Source organism: Cervus canadensis, chromosome 15, assembly GCF_019320065.1.
Source record: "Cervus canadensis isolate Bull #8, Minnesota chromosome 15, ASM1932006v1, whole genome shotgun sequence".
NCBI lineage: Eukaryota > Metazoa > Chordata > Mammalia > Artiodactyla > Cervidae > Cervus > Cervus canadensis.
Window position 1 is genome coordinate 41,295,741 of NC_057400.1, and position 18,137 is coordinate 41,313,877.

General features: G+C 36.0%; 1 protein-coding gene and 1 long non-coding RNA gene across 2 annotated transcripts in view; one reads left to right on the forward strand and one right to left on the reverse strand.

The window, feature by feature from the left end:
• Positions 1-18,137, reverse strand: part of LOC122453651 — a 40,828-nt gene that overhangs the window by 22,113 nt on the left and 578 nt on the right. The gene's annotated exons all lie outside the window — the stretch shown is intronic.
• TANK (TRAF family member associated NFKB activator) overlaps positions 774-18,137 on the forward strand; it is a 94,588-nt gene continuing 77,224 nt past the window's right edge. The window contains exon 1 of the mRNA XM_043487734.1: positions 774-889. The gene's annotated coding sequence lies outside the window, so the exon portion shown is untranslated. The remainder of the gene's footprint in view (positions 890-18,137) is intronic.

Genomic DNA, 18,137 nt, shown 5'->3' on the forward strand with positions numbered 1-18,137 from the left:
TGAGTGCTGCCTCTAACCTTCTTGGTGACTTTGAGCATTTGCCCTCTCCTGTTTCCTCATCTGTAATAAAAAGGAAATGGAACAGATGGTGTCTAAGGACACCAGCTTTGAAATTTTACAACAAAGAAAAATATCTGGGGTGCATATGCTGCCTTCTATTTGCATGTAGAACTTGATGTTTTTCTCCAAGTAGCCTGAGAAGAATCTATATGTTTGTAAAGCACTTCCCCAGTGTTCTGGCACATACACTTATCCATAGAAGAGCGAATCTTAATTCCCTGGGAGGAAAACTCTTTAAGAAAGCAGAAAATTGTGGTCGGACTCTGGACTCCAGCATAAACTTTATTATTATGAGGCTTCATCCTAGTGACCTCTGTAGGCCATGAAGCAAAGACAGCTATACTAAAATCTTGTCTTTACCTGCTATTTATAATTATACTGCTTAGGTCCAAAAGTGACTTCCTAAAACCTTAAAAAGCCATTTATCAAATAAGGTTTCTTTAAAATTTTCTGACATGAAAATGTGCTTAATCCAAATGTATTTTGGGATTTACAATTTCTGGATTTTTGTTAAAATGTCCTAGCTCTTCAAGTAAAGTATCTTCGCTTCAAAAGGAAGTCAAAGTTACAGTCACGGTGGTTTACAGACATTTCTGGTAGCCTTTGCTTCATTTCAATATCTTGCCACGATTGGCTGTTGATAGTTACAAAAAAGGAAGTCTTCAATTTGGGGGATTTCTCAGTGGAAGTTCCCAGTTTAACACAAGGGAGATCTCAGGACAGTTTAAGCGGCACTATGAGAGCCTGCAGATAAAACTTCCAGACTCTAACTGTCTACTTCTTTAAAGAGCAGTAGTCTACGAAGGAAATCTTGTAACCTGCAGAAGAGGTAATCAGAACTTTAGTAGTTCCTACCTATTCACAAACTAGCAAGGTAGCCTGGATATCTTAAACTGCTGTGTTGCAGATTTGCTCTACAATTGATTCTGTTAAATGAGTAATTTATGATGTGATTCAATAATGTCTTTTGTTCACTGCCATAGTTGGAAATTCAGCCTTTTAAAAAATATGGTCCCTGGCCAAGATTATGAGAAATTTTTAAAAACTGTGATCCTTTTGCTACTGTCCCAACTTTTAAGATAAAACTTATGTCTCTATTTGAAATGCTTTTTTAAAGTTTATGTCTGGAATACAGCCTTCTCCAGTGAGTGGTTTCTATAACGTAAAACTTAAAAGGTATCTATTTGGCATAAGTTAAGTTGTATATAGCTTATTAGGTTGAAAAGTAAATATTATATATATATTCATACTTTTCTGGTTAAATTTTTAAAGATCAATTCTGACCTGATTCAGTGTGTTCATTTCCATCTTCTAAGAAATATGTTTATAAATATTTCTTTACAGTATTTTCTTTATATTAATAGAAAACTTTGCATTACCTATCTTCAAACATTTAAATTCATACTATAATAGCAATCCAGTCTTATTTTATTATCAATTGGCCTTTATTTTCACAAGAAGTGAATATTAAAGATTATGTAGTGTATTCTTAAGAATAAGTTGATTGTTCCAAAAAGGTGAAACTACAAGGATCATCACTACTGTTATATAAACACCTGCCATTTATTGTGTCTGCCAGAGGGAAAATGATCACAGGACCTTCCAAATAGTAACTAGCAGCTGCTGCTGCTAAGTCGCTTCAGTTGTGTCCGACTCTGTGCGACCCCATAGACAGAAGCCCACCAGGCTCCCTCGTCCCTGGGATTCTCCAGGCAAGAACATTGGAGTGGGTTGCCATTTCCTTCTCCAATGCATGAAAATGTAAAGTGAAAGTGAAGTCACTCAGCCATGTCCGAATCCTAGCGACCCCATGGACTGCAGCCTACCAGGCTCCACCATCCATGGGATTTTCCAGGCAAGAGTACTGGAGTGGGTTGCCATTGCCTTCGAGTAACTAGCAGAGCCAGGGCAGAGCCAGGGCTTAACCATAAATCCCCATCACTTCTTTTTTTCTGGCTCTCTGTCACCACTGCCCTGCCTTCTTACAATATTGAAAAATATTTTGAGATATCTTATCCAAACTGCAAAAAGATGGGGTTTCGGGGGAAGGGCAATCAATACTGGGCCAAGGTCACAGGAAAGCCAAGTCATTTACAGAAACTTGTAATTCATTCCTAGGTCTTCCTTGTCCTTACTTGCCCACCCCATCTCCTCACTCCCTCCAGGGCTCGCTTCCACCTGGGCACAGGTGCTCACATTTATCTGCCCCCATGCAGGACGAGGACCTGGGACTGTATTCCAGGTCTAACCTGACTGAAGTTCCTGCTAGCAGTCAACTAAAGCAATGTCCAATTATTTCTCTTAAACACCTGTGACAGTGAAAGAGCTGGCCAACTGGAAGATTCAAAGAAATCTCTAAAATTTCTCCCCAAAAGTGTTGGTTGGAATTTCATGAAACTTATGCACTAATTTGAAGAAAACAATCATTCTTAATGGGAAAGAAATTTCCTGTCTGCAAACATTTTTTCTTTCCATGTGTTAAGGCCTCAGGAAACAGATTGTTTATTATAAAATGTATTCCAATGTATTTTATCTTCTTCAGGAGGGTAATAGGAATGCAATCTTGATAAGGACATTCTTTCCATTGTATTTTCTAACTAAATACTGCTGACATTTAGGAAAGTCCTTGATATAATAATTTTATCTTGCATCCAGTCATTGCATTATTTTACTTATTCTAAATTATTTGGGTAATTCATATGCAATGCCCAGATAGGAAAAACATAACGTTGTCTTCTTTTTTTCTTCTGATGGTAACATTGGCCAGAACTTCTAGAACAGTGTTTAATAACAGGAGAGAGCAGCCAACCTCATCATGGTCTGATCTCGGTGGGAATTTCCCTAGTGGTTAACATTAAGAATGACGTTGGCTATTGGTTTGAGATAAACACCTTAATCATAAAAACCAAATAACTACCAAATATACTCCTAACCCTAATTTGCTAAAAGTGAATCAAGACTTCATGTTAAACTATATTCATTATATTTTTTATATCATTAGAGACAACCATACAGTGTTTCTACTTTTAAACTATATGGGTCCTGTTCAGTGATACAGTATGATACAGTAATTGCATTTTTTAAAGTACATGTTATAAAAATCTTCCCACAGTAATAAAAGTAGGTTTATAATTATATAGTGTATTTTGTTATCACTCTAGATAATAAATTGGCTGATAAAAAAAAACAAACCAAACCTACACATTTCCTCATTTTCTCTTCAGTCCACATGCTTTACGCCTCTCCTCTATTATTTTGGCTTCACAATTCAGTTCACAACTCAAATTAACAGAAAAGAATGAAAACAATGTGGCATAGCCAAGGAACCCTATCAAGGCAGAGCAACCATTACTCAAACAAAGCAGCTGCTCCTACACATTGTGCAAAAAGCTTTCTCTCTATTTTAGCAGTGCTATCTGCAGGCCACAGTTTAGCCAACAGTGGTGGGCAAAATGTGTGTCCAAATTGATTTACCTTACACCAGTTTATATTAACAAAATACATACTGAAAAAGAAATGCCTATAATTTATTGAGAGTTTTTGCATTCCTATTTATAAGTGAAGTTAATCTGCATTTTTATTTTCTGATAAAACTACAAAACATTTCCATGTTCTAAAAAAGTTTCATGGGACTTAGCGGCTCCTTGAGATGTTTAAAGAGAAAATCTTAGCACATTTGTCCTTGGCACACATTTTTGGAAGTAATTCTTTAAAAGCTTTTCAATATTTTCTATTGTTATTGATCTATTCAAGTTTTATGCTTATTTTTCACACAGTTTAGGTTTTTTATGTTTAAGTAAAGTTTTATTAAAGTTTTCAAATGTATTATTATGCTAAGTATTGTATTTCTAATCATCTTCATAACCATATGGATACCCATTTTCATTACTAACTTTGTCCATTTATCTTTTCTCTCTCTTTTCCCTGATATGACATGTCAAAGTGTGAATCTCTTGGATGTACCACTTTTATGGTTAGCTGTTTTTTAAATAATTAATTTTTGCCTTTATCTTTATTCTATTTTCTTACTGCCCTTCCCTCTTTTTAGACTATTTTACTTTTCCTTTCCTCAGTTTTAGAGTCGGATGCTTAGTTCATTTACTTGTATTCTTTCTTATTTTGGAATCAAAGTATTTAAGGCTAAGAATTTTCTGAATACCATTTTAACAATTCTTAAACACGTTTGCTATGTCAATTTCACATTATTATTTTGTTTTTTAACTGCCATTTTATTTCCTCTCTGATCCCAGAGTTATTTAGGAAAACAAAGGGCTTTTTTCTTTAGCTAATAGATTTTTTTAGAACAGTTTTAGATTTAGAGAAAAAGTGAACAAACCCTACAGAGAGTTCCGTGTACAGCCCTGCCTCTTCCCCATCCTTCCCCCTGGTCCCCAAGACACATAGTTTCCCCTATTATTAACATATTAATGTATGGTACATTTGTGACAATTGAGGAACAATATTGGTACATTCTTATTAACTCAGTTTATAGTTTATTTAAATTTCCTTATTTTTTTCCTTTTAAAAAATTGAGGTAAAATTCACAGAGCAAAATTAAACACTGTAAAGTGAACAATTCAGTGGTATTTGTCCACTCACAGTCTTGCGCAACCACCACATCTATCTAGTTTCAAAGCATTTTTGTTACCCCAAAAGGAAACCCTGTACCCACTAAACAGCTGCTCTGCTTTCCTGCTCTCTTCAGTCCCTAGGGACGACCAGTCTGTATTCTGTCTATATGAGAATATAGCTATTCTGCATATTTCATGTAAGTGAAATCACATATGTGACTTTTTCTGTCTGACTTTTTTCACCTGGCATAAAGTTTTCAAGATACATCTATGTAATGTGTATTATACACAATTTATTAATTGTGTTATAATATTATTATTATAACTAATAATTATAACTAATTATTATTATTAATCCATTCATCTATTGATGGACAGGGTAGCTGAACTGTTTTCCCTTTTTGGCTGTTGTAAACAATGCTGCTATGACTGTGCATTTGCATTGTTTGAGTACCTAATTCAGTTCTTTTAAGTATATGCCTCACAGTGTAATTGTGCATTTGAATGATTTTCTTATGTTTAACCTCTCTTTCATTCCAGGGATAAATCACACTTGATCATGATGTATAATCCACTTAATATGCTACTAAATTCAGTTTGCAAGTATTTTGTGGAGAATTGTTGCATCTTCATCCATAAAGAACCCACTCCAGTTTTCTTGCCTGGAGAATTCTAGGGACAGGGGGAGCCTGGTGGGCTGCCATCTATGGGGTCGCACAGAGTCGGACACGACTGAAGCGACTTAGCAGCAGCAGCAGCAGCAGCCGCATCCATGAAAAACACTTGTTTTTAGTTTTCTTTTCTTGTAGTATCTTTGTCTGGCTTTGGTATCTCAGTAATGCTGGCCTCATAGAATGAGTTGGGAAGTATTCCCTCCTCCTCTATTTTCTTAAGCGTTTGGGAAGGATTGGTATTCATTCGTCTCTAAGTGTTCAGTAGAATTCACTGGTGAAGCCATTTGGTTCTGAAGTGCTTTGTTGGGAGGTTTTTGGTTACTGAGTCAATGTACTTAATATAAATCTATTCAGTTTTTTTTTTTTTTCTAGATTCAGTTTTGGTATTTTGTGTTTCTAGGAATTTATACATTTCATCTAGATTATCTAATATTTTGGTGTGTGGTTATTCACACTATTCTTTTATAAATAATTGGTTTTTTTTCTATTTTTTTTTTCCTACTTGGTATGGTAATGTCCCCATTTCATTTCTGATTTTAGTTACTTGTTATTCTTTGCCCTTTTCTTAAGTCTAGCTAAAGTTTCTTCTATTTTTTTTTTTTGATCTTTTCAAAGAACTGACTTTGACTTCATTGATATTATTTTCTATTCTTTATTTCATTCATCTCTGCTCCAATCTTTATTATTTCCTTCCTTCTTCTGTCTTTGGATTTAGTTTGCTCTTTTTCTCTACGTCCTTGAGCTGTAAAGTTAGGTTATTGATTTAAGATCTCTCTTCTGTTTTAGCGTAGACATTTACTTCTATTAATTTCCCTCTGAGCACTGCTTTCACTGCATCCTATAAGTTTTGGTATGATTTAATTTTTTTTCCCCCATCTCTAATTTCCTTTTTTAACTCATGATTTTAACGTGATTTCCTTTTTTAACTTATTGGTTATTTAAAAATGTTGTGGTTGACTTCCATATTTGTGGATTTTTCATTTTTCTTTCTGTTATTGATTTCCAGCTTCATTTCATTTGGTTGGAGAATATACTTTGCATGATTTCAATCTTTTTAAATATACTGAGGTTTTTTGTGGCCTAACATTTGATCTGTCTGGGAGAAGGTTCTATATCCACTTCAGAAGAATATGTACTTTGCTGCTGCTGGGTAGAATATTCTATATATATATCTGTTAAATATATTATTTATGTTATTTTTCAAGTCTACTATATCCTTTTTGGTCTTCTGCTTTTCTATCCATTATTAAAAATGATGTAGTGAAGTCTCCAACTGTTAGTGTAGTACTCTCTATTTCTCCCTTAAGTTCTATCATTATTTGCATCATATACTTGGCGGGGGGGCTCTATTGTTTGATGTGTATATGTGTGTAATTGTTGTCTTCTTGATAAATGACACTTTTGTCATACATAAGCTCTCTCTTTTGTCTCTAGTAACAGTTTTTAACTTAATCTATTTTGTTTGATATCAATTTAGTCACCCCATCTCTCTTCCACTATTTGCATGAAAAATTATTTTCTGTTATTTTATTTTCAACATACTTGTGTCTATGGATCTAAAGCAAGTCTATTATAGAGAGTATATTGCTTGACCTTGTTATATTATCCACTCCACAAAACTCTGCCTTTTGATTGAGAGGTTAATCTATTAACAGTTAAGGAATTACTGATAAGTAAGGGTTTACTTCTGCATTTTTATTATTTGATTTCTATATACTTTATACCATTTTTCTGGTCTTCACTTCCTCCACTACTGCCTTCTTTTGTGTTTGATTCTTTTATGTGTACCATATTATTCCCTTCTCATTTTCTTTTATGTAATTTTTCAGATATTGTCATAGTAGTTATCATGGGGATTATAATTTGAAATATTCATAACAATCTAATTTGAGTTAATACCAGCTTAGCCTTAATAATATATAAAGTTCTACTCCTATACAGTTTATTTCCCTCTTCTACATTCTTGTAATCACAAATTTCATCTTTATATATTGTGTGCCTATTAACATAGATTGATAAATTATTTTTAAGCATTTTCTTTTAAATATGTAGGAAATTAAAAGTTACAAACCAAAAACAAAATCATGACAGTCTTTCTAGCTACCTAGATAGTTGCCTTAACCAAAGTGTATTTCTTTGTGTTGCTCTGAATTATTGTCTAATGACCCTTTTATCTGAGTGATAGTTGCTCAGTCATGCCTGACTCTGCAACCCCATGGACTGTAGCCAGCCAGGTTTCTCTGTCCATGGAATTCTCCAGGCAAGATTACTGGAGTGGTTGCCATTTCCTTCTCCATTTTATCTGAAGGACCCTCTATAATTCCTTTAAGGGTAAATCTGTTAGCAACAAACTTTCTCAGCTTTTTTTTTTTTTTTGTATCTCAGAATGTCATAATTTCTCTTTCATTTTTGAAAAATGGTTTTGCCAGATACAGAATTTCTTATTGACACCTATTTTTTCCCCCAGCATTTTAAGTATGTCATCCCACCGCCTTCTGGCCTCCATGATTCCAAAGTGAAATTGGCTGTTAATCTTACAGAGGATCCTTGTATATAAAGAGTTGCTTCTCTCTTGCTGCTTTCAAGATTCTCTCATTATTGTCTTTGGCATTCAACACTTTGATTATAATGTATCTCAGGGTGAATCTATGAGTTTAGCCTACTTGAGTTCATTGAACTGCTTGAATGTGCAGATTCAGTCTTTCAACATATCAGGAAGTTTTCAGCCATTATTTCTTTAAATTTATTTTCTGCTCCTTTACTCTCACCTTTCCTTCAGAACTTCCATAATGTATATTTTGGTTTGCAAGATGATGTTTCATAGGTCTCTTAGACTGTATGCCCTTTTCTTTATTCTTTCTTTTTTTTTCTGTCCTTCTATCTGGATAGTTCCAATTATCTTATCATCACATTTACAAACTTATTCTGCCTGCTCAAATCTGTCTTCAAACTCCACTAGTGAATTTTCCATTTCACTTATTGTATTGTTCAGCTCCAAAATTTCTATTTGGTTTCTTTTTACAATTTTTTATCCTGTTACTGATAATCTTATTTTGTTTATATACCATTTTCTGACTTCCTTTGGTTGTTTGCCCATGGTTTCCTTTAACTCTTTGGGCATATGTGAGACAACTGATTTAAAGTAAGATATTTTTCTACTAAGTACAATCTCTACATTTCCTTAAGGTAAACTTTTAAAGACTTTTTAAATGGTAATTCTGACTACTTACTTAAATTAAAAATCAACTGCATGTGGAGCCAGCTACTTAAGTTACAGATATTATCTGTTCAACATGGGTTTGAACTGGTGGGCCACTAATACATGGATTTTTTTTTACAAACGTGTACTACAGTACTGCTTCTCTGGTGGCTCAGTGGGTAAAAAATCTACCTGCAAAACAGGAGACTGCCTGCAATGCAGGAGATCTGGGTTCAGTCCCTGGGTCAGGAAAATCCCCTGGAGCTGGAAATGGCAACCCACTCCAGGATTCTCACCTGGGAAGTCCCATGGACAGAGGAACTTGGCGGACTACAGTCCATGGGGTCACAAGAATCGGACACAACTTAGTGACTAAACCACCAACTACCACCACCACAGTCCTACATGATTTGTAGTTGGTTGAATCTGCGGCTACAGAACCATGGATACGGAGGGCTGACTATAAAGTTATATGTGTATTTTCAACTCCTTAGGGGGGTTGGTGTCCCAACCTTCTGGTTGTTCAACTATCAACTGTATTAGCTAATATTTACTGAGTTCCTCCTATAATTCAGGTCCTCTTCATATATTATCTCACTGTACACGCACACATATAGACACAACATTTGAGGCCAGTAATATTATCATTTATACTTGACAGGAGAAGAAACTGAAGCTCAGGGTTGGTAAAGTCATGTGGTTAGTGAATGGCAATACCAACATATGAATGAGGCAATTTTAATGAGAACTCTCATTTGTAGTCTGTTTGCATTAGCCTACATCAGCTTGAGTTTGCCTTAGTAAGGGCAATGGCCATTTAGGCCTCAGAATGGTATTGCAAGTTTCTTTAATATCAGTTGTAATAGTCACTCTAACGTCAAAAACATCTAAATATATGTCTTAGAATTTAAAGTGCAGTGCATATCATAAAGGGAAACAGATAGGGTGAAATATGAGCCCATAGTTCTAACCTGGAAGAGAAGTGAAGTGGGGGCCTTGCTTTAACTCAGACCATTCAGCTGAGGCCTTAACAGACCAAGCAAAATGTGAAGGAAACAGGTTCTGTGATGAAGAAAACACACTAGCAAACAGGACAGAACTATTCTGTCTGAAAAGAACAAAACAGGGAACATTTGAGGTATTGAAAAAAGCCAGAAGAGGCAGGATATGAGTCTATAGAGAAGTAAGAAGAAACCTCATACTATGTTTAGAGTTTGGATTTTATCCTAAGGTTAATAGGAAGTGACCTTAGGTGCTAAAGGAGCATAATCAAATTTGACAGTATGGAGAATCCTTAAAAAACTAGGAGTAAACTACCATATGACCCAACAATACCATTACTGGACATATACCCTGAAGAAGCCATAATTGAAAAAAATACACATACTCCAATGTTCATTGCAGCACTTTTTGTTTTTTTTACAATAGCTAGGACATGAAAACAACCTAAATGTCCATCAAAAGATGAATGGATAAAGAAGTTACATATATAATATTCCACTGCATATACATGATTATTCAGTTCAGTTCAGTCGCTCAATCGTGTCCGACTCTCTGCGACCCCATGAATCGCAGTGCGCCAGGCCTCCCTGTCTATCACCAACTCCCGGAGTTTACCCAGCCTCATGTCCATCGAGTTGGTGATGCCATCCAACCATCTCATCCTCTGTTGTCCCCTTCTCCTCCTGCCCCCAGTCCCTCCCAGCATCAGGGTCTTTTACAATGAGTCAACTCTTCGCATGAGGTGGCCAAAGTATTGGAGTTTCAGCTTCAGTATCAGTCCTTCCAATGAACACCCAGGACTGACCTCCTTTAGGATGGACTGGTTGGATCTCCTTGCAGTCCAAGGGACTCTCAAGAGTCTTCTCCAACACCACAGTTCAAAAGCATCAATTCTTCAGCACTCAGCTTTCTTCACAGTCCAACTCTCACATCCACACATGACCACTGGAAAAACCATAGCCTTGACTAGACAGACCTTTGTTGGCAAAATAATGTCTCTGCTTTTTAATATGCTATCTAGGTTGGTCATAACTTTCCTTACTCAGCCATAAAAAGGAATGCATTTGGGCCTGTTCTAAAGAGGTGGATGAATCTAGAGCCTATCATACAGAACGAAGTAAGTCTGAATCTTCACACAGACACAGAGGACAGACTTGTGGACACACTCAGGGAAGGAGAGAGAGGGATGAATTGAAAGAGTCACATTGAAACACATCCACCACCATATGTAAAACAGATAGCCAGTGAGAATTTGTTGTCAGACTCAGGGAACTCAAACTGAGTGCTCTGTGACAACCTAGAGGGGTGGGATGGGGTGGGAGGTGCGAGGAAGGAACATATGTATACCGATGGCTGATTCATGTTGATATATGGCAGAAACTAACACAATATTGTAAAGCAATTATCCTCCAATTAAAAATTTAAAAAAGAAAAAAAAATTAGAATTTTCCAAAAGAGAAAGTTAGGGGGAAAGTTAGAAGAAAAACATGGTAAATATGAATTTGATGATGGTCTGAACAAAGAGTGTCAATAGAAACAATGTGGTGGTGAGGACAGAGGATGACAATGAGGACAGAGTGAAAGTCAAAGTCACCCAGTTGTGTCTGACTCTTTGCGACTCCATGGAGTATACAGTCTACGGAATTCTCCAGGCCAGAATACTGGAGTGGGCAGCTGTTCCCTTCTCCAGGAGATCTTCCCAACCCAGGGATCGAACCCAGGTCTCCCGCATTGCAGGCGGATTCTCTACCAGCTGGGCCACAAGAGAAGCCCAAGCACACAGTATATGCTTGCAAAAAAAAAAAAAAAACTCAGACTTTCCTGCCAGTCCAGTGATTAAGACTCTGAGCTTTGATTGCAGGGGGCATGGGTCTGATCCCTGGTTGGGGAAATAAGATCCCACATGCCATGTGGTGCAGCCAAAAAAAAATTTTTTTAATGTTGTAGAGGAATGCTCACAAGAGCTCCTTAATGGATGATTGATAAACCACTGGGATGAGAGTTTTACATCTTTGTTATCTGAGCAATGTTTTCCTTTCTTTGTTCCTCTGTTGAGGAACATGAAAAAATAAGGAATTACCTGGGGGGGCAGTGGTTAGGATTCTATGCTTTCACTGCCGAGGGTCTGGGTTCAATTCCTGGTAAGGAACTAAGAACTCATGAGCCATGAGATGTGGCAAAAAAAATAAATAAACAAACATGAAAAAATAAACAAATAATTTTTTATTCTATTTGTATTATTTACCTTCATGTTTTTTAAAAAAACATAAAATAGTATATGTTCAATTACGTCATTGTTAGAATGAAAACCTATCATTTCCTTGTTTTCACAAATAGAAAATAAGAAAATGAGGAAATTAGAACTTTCTCCTTCCTACCACCTCTTTTCCAACCACTTGAGATCTTATTGGTATAATCAGGAAGTTCAGAACACATTATTACTAAATTATTTATTTATACTTAGACTGTATGTCTTAAAGATCACTTTTAATATTCTCATTATATTTTTGCCTCATCCAATATTTAAATTATTTCAAATATTTATAGGTATTTCTTTTATATCAGAATTTCATCTTTCTTAGTTCTTGTACTTTGATTTCCTTCCTGACTTACTAAAGTATATGTTCAATTATTTCGGTACAGAGGTGATATATTTCTGAACTATGAGGTATCTAAGAATGTCTAAGTTTTCCTTTCCTATGCAAATGATAATTTGTGTGGGTATAAACTTTGTAAGTCAAATCTATTTCAGGCTACTGTATATGTTATTCTATTCAGCTTCTGAAGTTTAATGTTGAAGATAAGTCTATTTTTCTTTTTCTTCCTTTGAAAGGAGCTTCTTTTTTCTGAATTCTTTTTTTCTTTTAGCTGCACTATCTTAGCTGCAGTATGTGGGATCTTAGTTGTGGAATGTGGGATCTAGTTCCCTGACCAAGAATTGAACCTGGGCCTCTTTCATTGGAAGTGGGGAATCTTAGCCACTGGACCACCAGAGAAGTCTCTTCTCTGGATTTTTATTGAACTGTTTCCATACTTGAGACTGAGAAAACTTTCCCTCATCCCCTCTCTCCAATGTTTTTTGAGCACCCTATTCTTACCCCATTGTAATGTTATAATACCACATTGTGTAGCAATTGCCTGTTTCTTACATGCATATCCTCCACAAAAGACACTAAATTCTTTTTTAGGTAGAACTGTGTTTGGTAGTCCTTGTGACCCTAACTTTTAGCATATAGCAAGCACTCACAAAATAGTTCCTGAATTAATGAATGAGTAGATATATCATTGAATAGTAAAATTTTTCTCCGGATAGATCAAAATGTTTGATCTCTTTTTATTGCTATGTTTCAAAACTCACTGAGGTTTTTTCATCTCTGATTGCCTTATATCAAAGTATTACTTCAGATATATTCTGATATATCTTTAGCTGTTATTTTTGTTCCATTTCCTCAGATTTCTTTTTCAGAAGATGGAGCACTCTCTCTCCATTATTATTAATTCCATTTAATTGTTTCCATCCATTTATCCTTTCCCTGGTAGCTCAGATGGTAAAGAATCCTCCTGCAATGTGGGTAGACCCAGGTTCAATCCCTGGGTTGGGAAAATTCCCTGGAGAAAGGAATGGCTACCCACTCCAGCATTCTTGCCTGGAGAATTCCAGGGACAGAGAAGACTGGCTTCTGTCCATGGGATCAGAAAGAGTCGGACATGACTGAGCAACTGACACTTTCTCTTTTTCACTTCATTATCTTTCCTCTAATCATTGATTTAACATTCTGTAATATGATTCCTTTTCTTATGTTCAAATAAATATTCAGATTTTGAAATTGCATGTTCTGTGTCCTTACAGCCTTAACTTACCCATCTTTGTTATTTCTCCCTTCTTATCTTAGTCTAATATCATGTCTTAGATTTCAAGTTCTGTGTCACAGAGAATACAAATCCAATTCTTTCCATTTACTTATGGTTATGGCAAACCATTTTCTAAAGTGTTCACTTTCCCAAAATTTGGGGGGACTTAGTTCTTCTTCCTTTATGCAACACAATCTTTTCAAAAGGATGCTTTATCTTGTATTACACTTATTAATACAAGCTTATCTTGTATTAAACTCATTCCAAGTTTTTTGTAGCCCTTATAACCAGATGTGTGGATTTTATTTGGTTCTTCTCATTATCTGCCTGGTTTCTACTAGCTCCTCAGCATAGGTCTTGAGCTGGGAGACATAAAGACATGCATAGCTCATATCTAACTTTTGAATCTAAAGCTAACATTTAGCAAGTTCTCACCATGAGTACTGGCCTGAGGTGAGATTCCTCACCCTTATTGCCGAGTTATTTTAATATGAAGAAGAGAATTCCTGGTTAAATTAGAAAAAAAATCATTCATCTTTTCCTTGACTGGCACCATGTATGAAAATTAAACTCCCAGAGGGTCAAACACACCGGTCTGTCTGCCCAGGCCCTTCCATTATTTGCTTCACATATCCTGAGATACAGAATATCACATGTGTCTACACCTATTGGAATCATGTTGGTATTCTCCAAACCAGAGGTCCAAACTATCAATAGATAATAAAAAGAAGTACTAATGGGGAATGATGGGGCAACAAGATGTAAAAAAAAAAAAACAACAACTAGTATTTGAGGTAACACACAGTAGTGGAGTTAGTACTGTCCATTTCACTAGAAGGTGCTATGAGGCAGATAGCTTGCTTACTATCCTTAAAGTCACAAGTTTGCTCACCTTCAAACTATGAAGCTTCATGTCCATTTTGGCCCCATGGTTCTTGAAAATGGTGAAAAATCTTGTCAAATTCTGTCAGAGGATGCCTGTCAACATCTACTTTGGAAGACTTAAGTCCCAAAGTAAGCAAAGCTTGCCAAGTGAGTGCCTATTTCAATTGAGGGTCCTGTACTGGGTATAGTTTCTCAGCCATGTGCAGTGGGTCTGGTCATCAATCCTGCCTTTTAATGTTATTATGAGTTCTCATATTTTTCTGATTTTTCATAAGGTATTTAATTCAGAGAGTCTGAGACAAACACAGCTAGTCCAGATGTCATCCTAAATCAGAAGTCAACCAGATTCTATTAATAGTGATATTTCACATCAAAGATTTGACTGAGCTCATCGATGCATACCTGACATTCCAAGTTGTAGTAGTATTTATACTGGCAGCTTTCCTTGTTTCTGGATTGATATTCAGAACTCTCAATAAAATATTCAGCAGTTTTGAAAACAGGTTCTGAAATGGTTTTAATAAGCCTGCAGTTGTCATTTTCATTTCATCCTACCCTCCAATACTTGCTTGCTAACCTTAGGTACATAATAATATAAGGAAAATTAGAGTGAAATTACATCATTTTTAAAGGGTTATTCCTCAAATTCCTAACCTTAATAAAACATTATATTTAACGAGTTTATCATCAGGCTTCCCTGGTGGCTCAGTGGTAAAGAATCCACCTGCCAATACAGGGGACACGGATTCCACCCCTGGTCCGGGAAGACTCCACATGCTGCAGAGTAACTAAGCCTATGTGCCCCAACTATTGAGCCTGTGCTCTAGAGCCCAGGAGCTACAGCTACTGAAGCCCATGTGCCCTAGAGCCCTGCAACAAGAGAAGCCACCATGATGAAAATCCAAGCACCACAACTAGAGAGGAGCCCCCACTCTCCACAACTAGAGAAAAGCCCACGCAGCAACGAAGGCCCAGCATAGCCAAAAATAAATTTTGAAAAAATCATTATAAAAAAGGAAAATGTTTGACACCATTTTAGCACAAAACTCATCCATTTAGCCCAGCATTTATGCATATTTCAGCCACTGGAGAAGTATGTAGCCACTTCTCTTCATGACTCCAACATTATGGGAGTGGAAAGATAAAAATATATAGTTAAGAAATGGATATGTTTAATTTCTTCTTTCTTTATTTAAAATGTTTAGCACTTTTATATTTCAAAATGCTCATGAATTCAGTTTTAGATTCTGAGTATATTATTAAATTCTACTATTTAAATTAGAAATAGTCAAAGTAGCTCTTTCAATTTGCTCAAAAGCAGGGCTGGATAAGTTAGACTTCATTAAAATTAAATTTTTTTGCTCTGCAAAAGACACTGTAAAGAGAATTAAAAGACAAGCCACAGACTGGTAGAAATATTTTCAAAAGATAAATCTGATAAAGGACTGTGATACAAAATATACAGAGAATTCTTAAAATTCAACAATAAGAGAACAAACAATCCAGTTTTAAAATGGGTCAAGAACTTTAACAGATAGTTTACAAAAAAGATATACAGATTAAAATCACCATGTGAAAAGATGCTTCACATTATATATCATCATGGAAATGAAAATTAAAACACAATGAGATACCACTATCATCCTTTTAAAATGGCCAAAATCCAGAACACTGACAACACCAAATGCTAATGAGGATGTGAAGCAAAAATAATTCTCTTTCATTGTTGATGGGGATACAAAATTGTATAGCCACTTTGGAATACACTTTGGCAGCTTGTTACAAAACTAAATATGCTCTTGCTCTGCTGCTGCTGCTAAGTCACTTCAGTCGTGTCCAACTCTGTGTGACCCCATGGACTACAGCGTACCAGGCTCCTCCGTCCATGGGATTTTCCAGGCAAGAGTACTGGAGTGGGTTGCCATTGCCTTCTCCAGCTCTTGCTCTACAACCCAACAATCACACTCTTTGATATTTAGGAGTGTGAAAGTAGCTGAAAGTAGCTGAAAACACACGCAAAAACCTGCACACTAATGTTTATAGTAGCTTTATTCATAACTGCCAAAAGTTGGAAGCAACCAAGACGTCTTCCAGTAGGAATGGATAAGCTGTGGTACATCCAGACAATGGAGTATTATTCAGCAATAAAAAGAAATGATTTTTCAAGCCATGAAAAGACATGGAGGAAATTCAAATGCAATTACTAAGTGAAAGAAGCCAATGTGAAAAGGCTATATAATGTGTGGTTCCAACATATGACATTCTGGAAAAGGCACAACTATGAAGACAGTAAAAAGATCAGTGGCTGTCAGAGATTAGGGAGAGGAAGAGATGAATAAGTGGCGAATAGAGGATTTTTAGGATAGTGAAATTATTCTAGTATAGTATGGTACTACAACTATGGATACATGTCAGAGTACATAGAGTATACTCTGGTATCCTCCAGTATAGTATAATACTATAAGGATAGATATATGTCATTATGCCTCTGTCCACACTCATAGAATGTATAATACCAAGAGTGAACCCTAATGTAAACTATGGACTTTGGATGATAAAGATATGTCAATGTAATTTCATCAGTTGTGACAAGTGTATCACTCTGGTGGGAAGTGTTGATGATAAAGAGTCTTAGGCATGTTTCAGAGTAGGGAGTGTATGGTAAATCTCTATGTGTTCCTTGCAAATTTGCTATGAACTTAAAATCAATCACAAATTCTTTTTTAAAAAGGTACTGTACTGTCATGATTAACTCAATTACTTATTACAAGAAAACTATTCAACTGGTCACAATGCTATACCAAAACATTTCTGTTTTTTAAAAAGACAATGTTTTTAAAATTATGTTCTGGCTTTGACTTAAAAAATAAGCCAAATACTCAAGATAATCCAGTAGAATACACTGTAATTTGGCAAGTCTTTAAATCCTTGGATGACTGGGCCTAAGGAACGGAGTATAAATATCCATGATTCAGAAGTATAGGGAGAAATTGAGGCAATCAGAACTTGATCTTTATGCTGTATCAGAGAAAAGTTGCTATCCTAGGAGGAGCAAGATCCTGGACTCCCCTGGAGGGATAGCAGCTTCTAAGTTATATGCAGCAGTATAACTAGAAAAAAAAGAGCTCAAGACTGCAGAGCTAGGCTTGAAACACTCAGGATGAAGAAAGAATCTTGGATGGACTGAAGACCTGTCCAAGCATGGCTTGTCCAAGATCACTAGGACAGGCATGTTCTCAAATTTGGAAATTTCATCAAGTCTGTGGATATAAAGCTATGTTCTAGAGCAGGCTCTGCCTGACAACAGTATATAGTATTCATGGTCATTTTAATCTTGGCTTTGAACTTGCTATTTTCAACACCCTTAATATGCTTGTGCTTGGTGATAAAGTCTTTTTCAAACACCACCAACTCTTGTCAGATACATGCAAAAATAGTGAAAGTTTTTAAAAATATTGTTTTAATTAAATAAATAGTAAGTAATCACCATGGAAGCTTCTAAAAGTGTTACATGCATTCGACCAAATACAGTTATACTTCAGTCAATGTGGAGAGTCCCAACTTTCAGTGTTCTCAGGGAGAGTCCATATGTGTATATGCTGTGAATTTGACTACTCTTTTCCTAAAAGGAATCCTAGGAATGAGCTTGATGGTGGGAAGGAGCCAGGATGACATGACTGACTCCAGACAGCCCCTTTCATTTGCAGAGCATTCTGAATTTTACGATTTTTCTTTTTTTTTTTTTTTGGCTTACATTATCAGTTGATCCTGCAACCATCCATCCAGTGAAGTAGGTTATCATTGTCATTTGCTGTCAGATTTTAGAAAATCAAGGTTCATTAGATTAAAGCAACTTGCCTGAGATAGTAGATATCCAAGATAAAACTTTTCTTG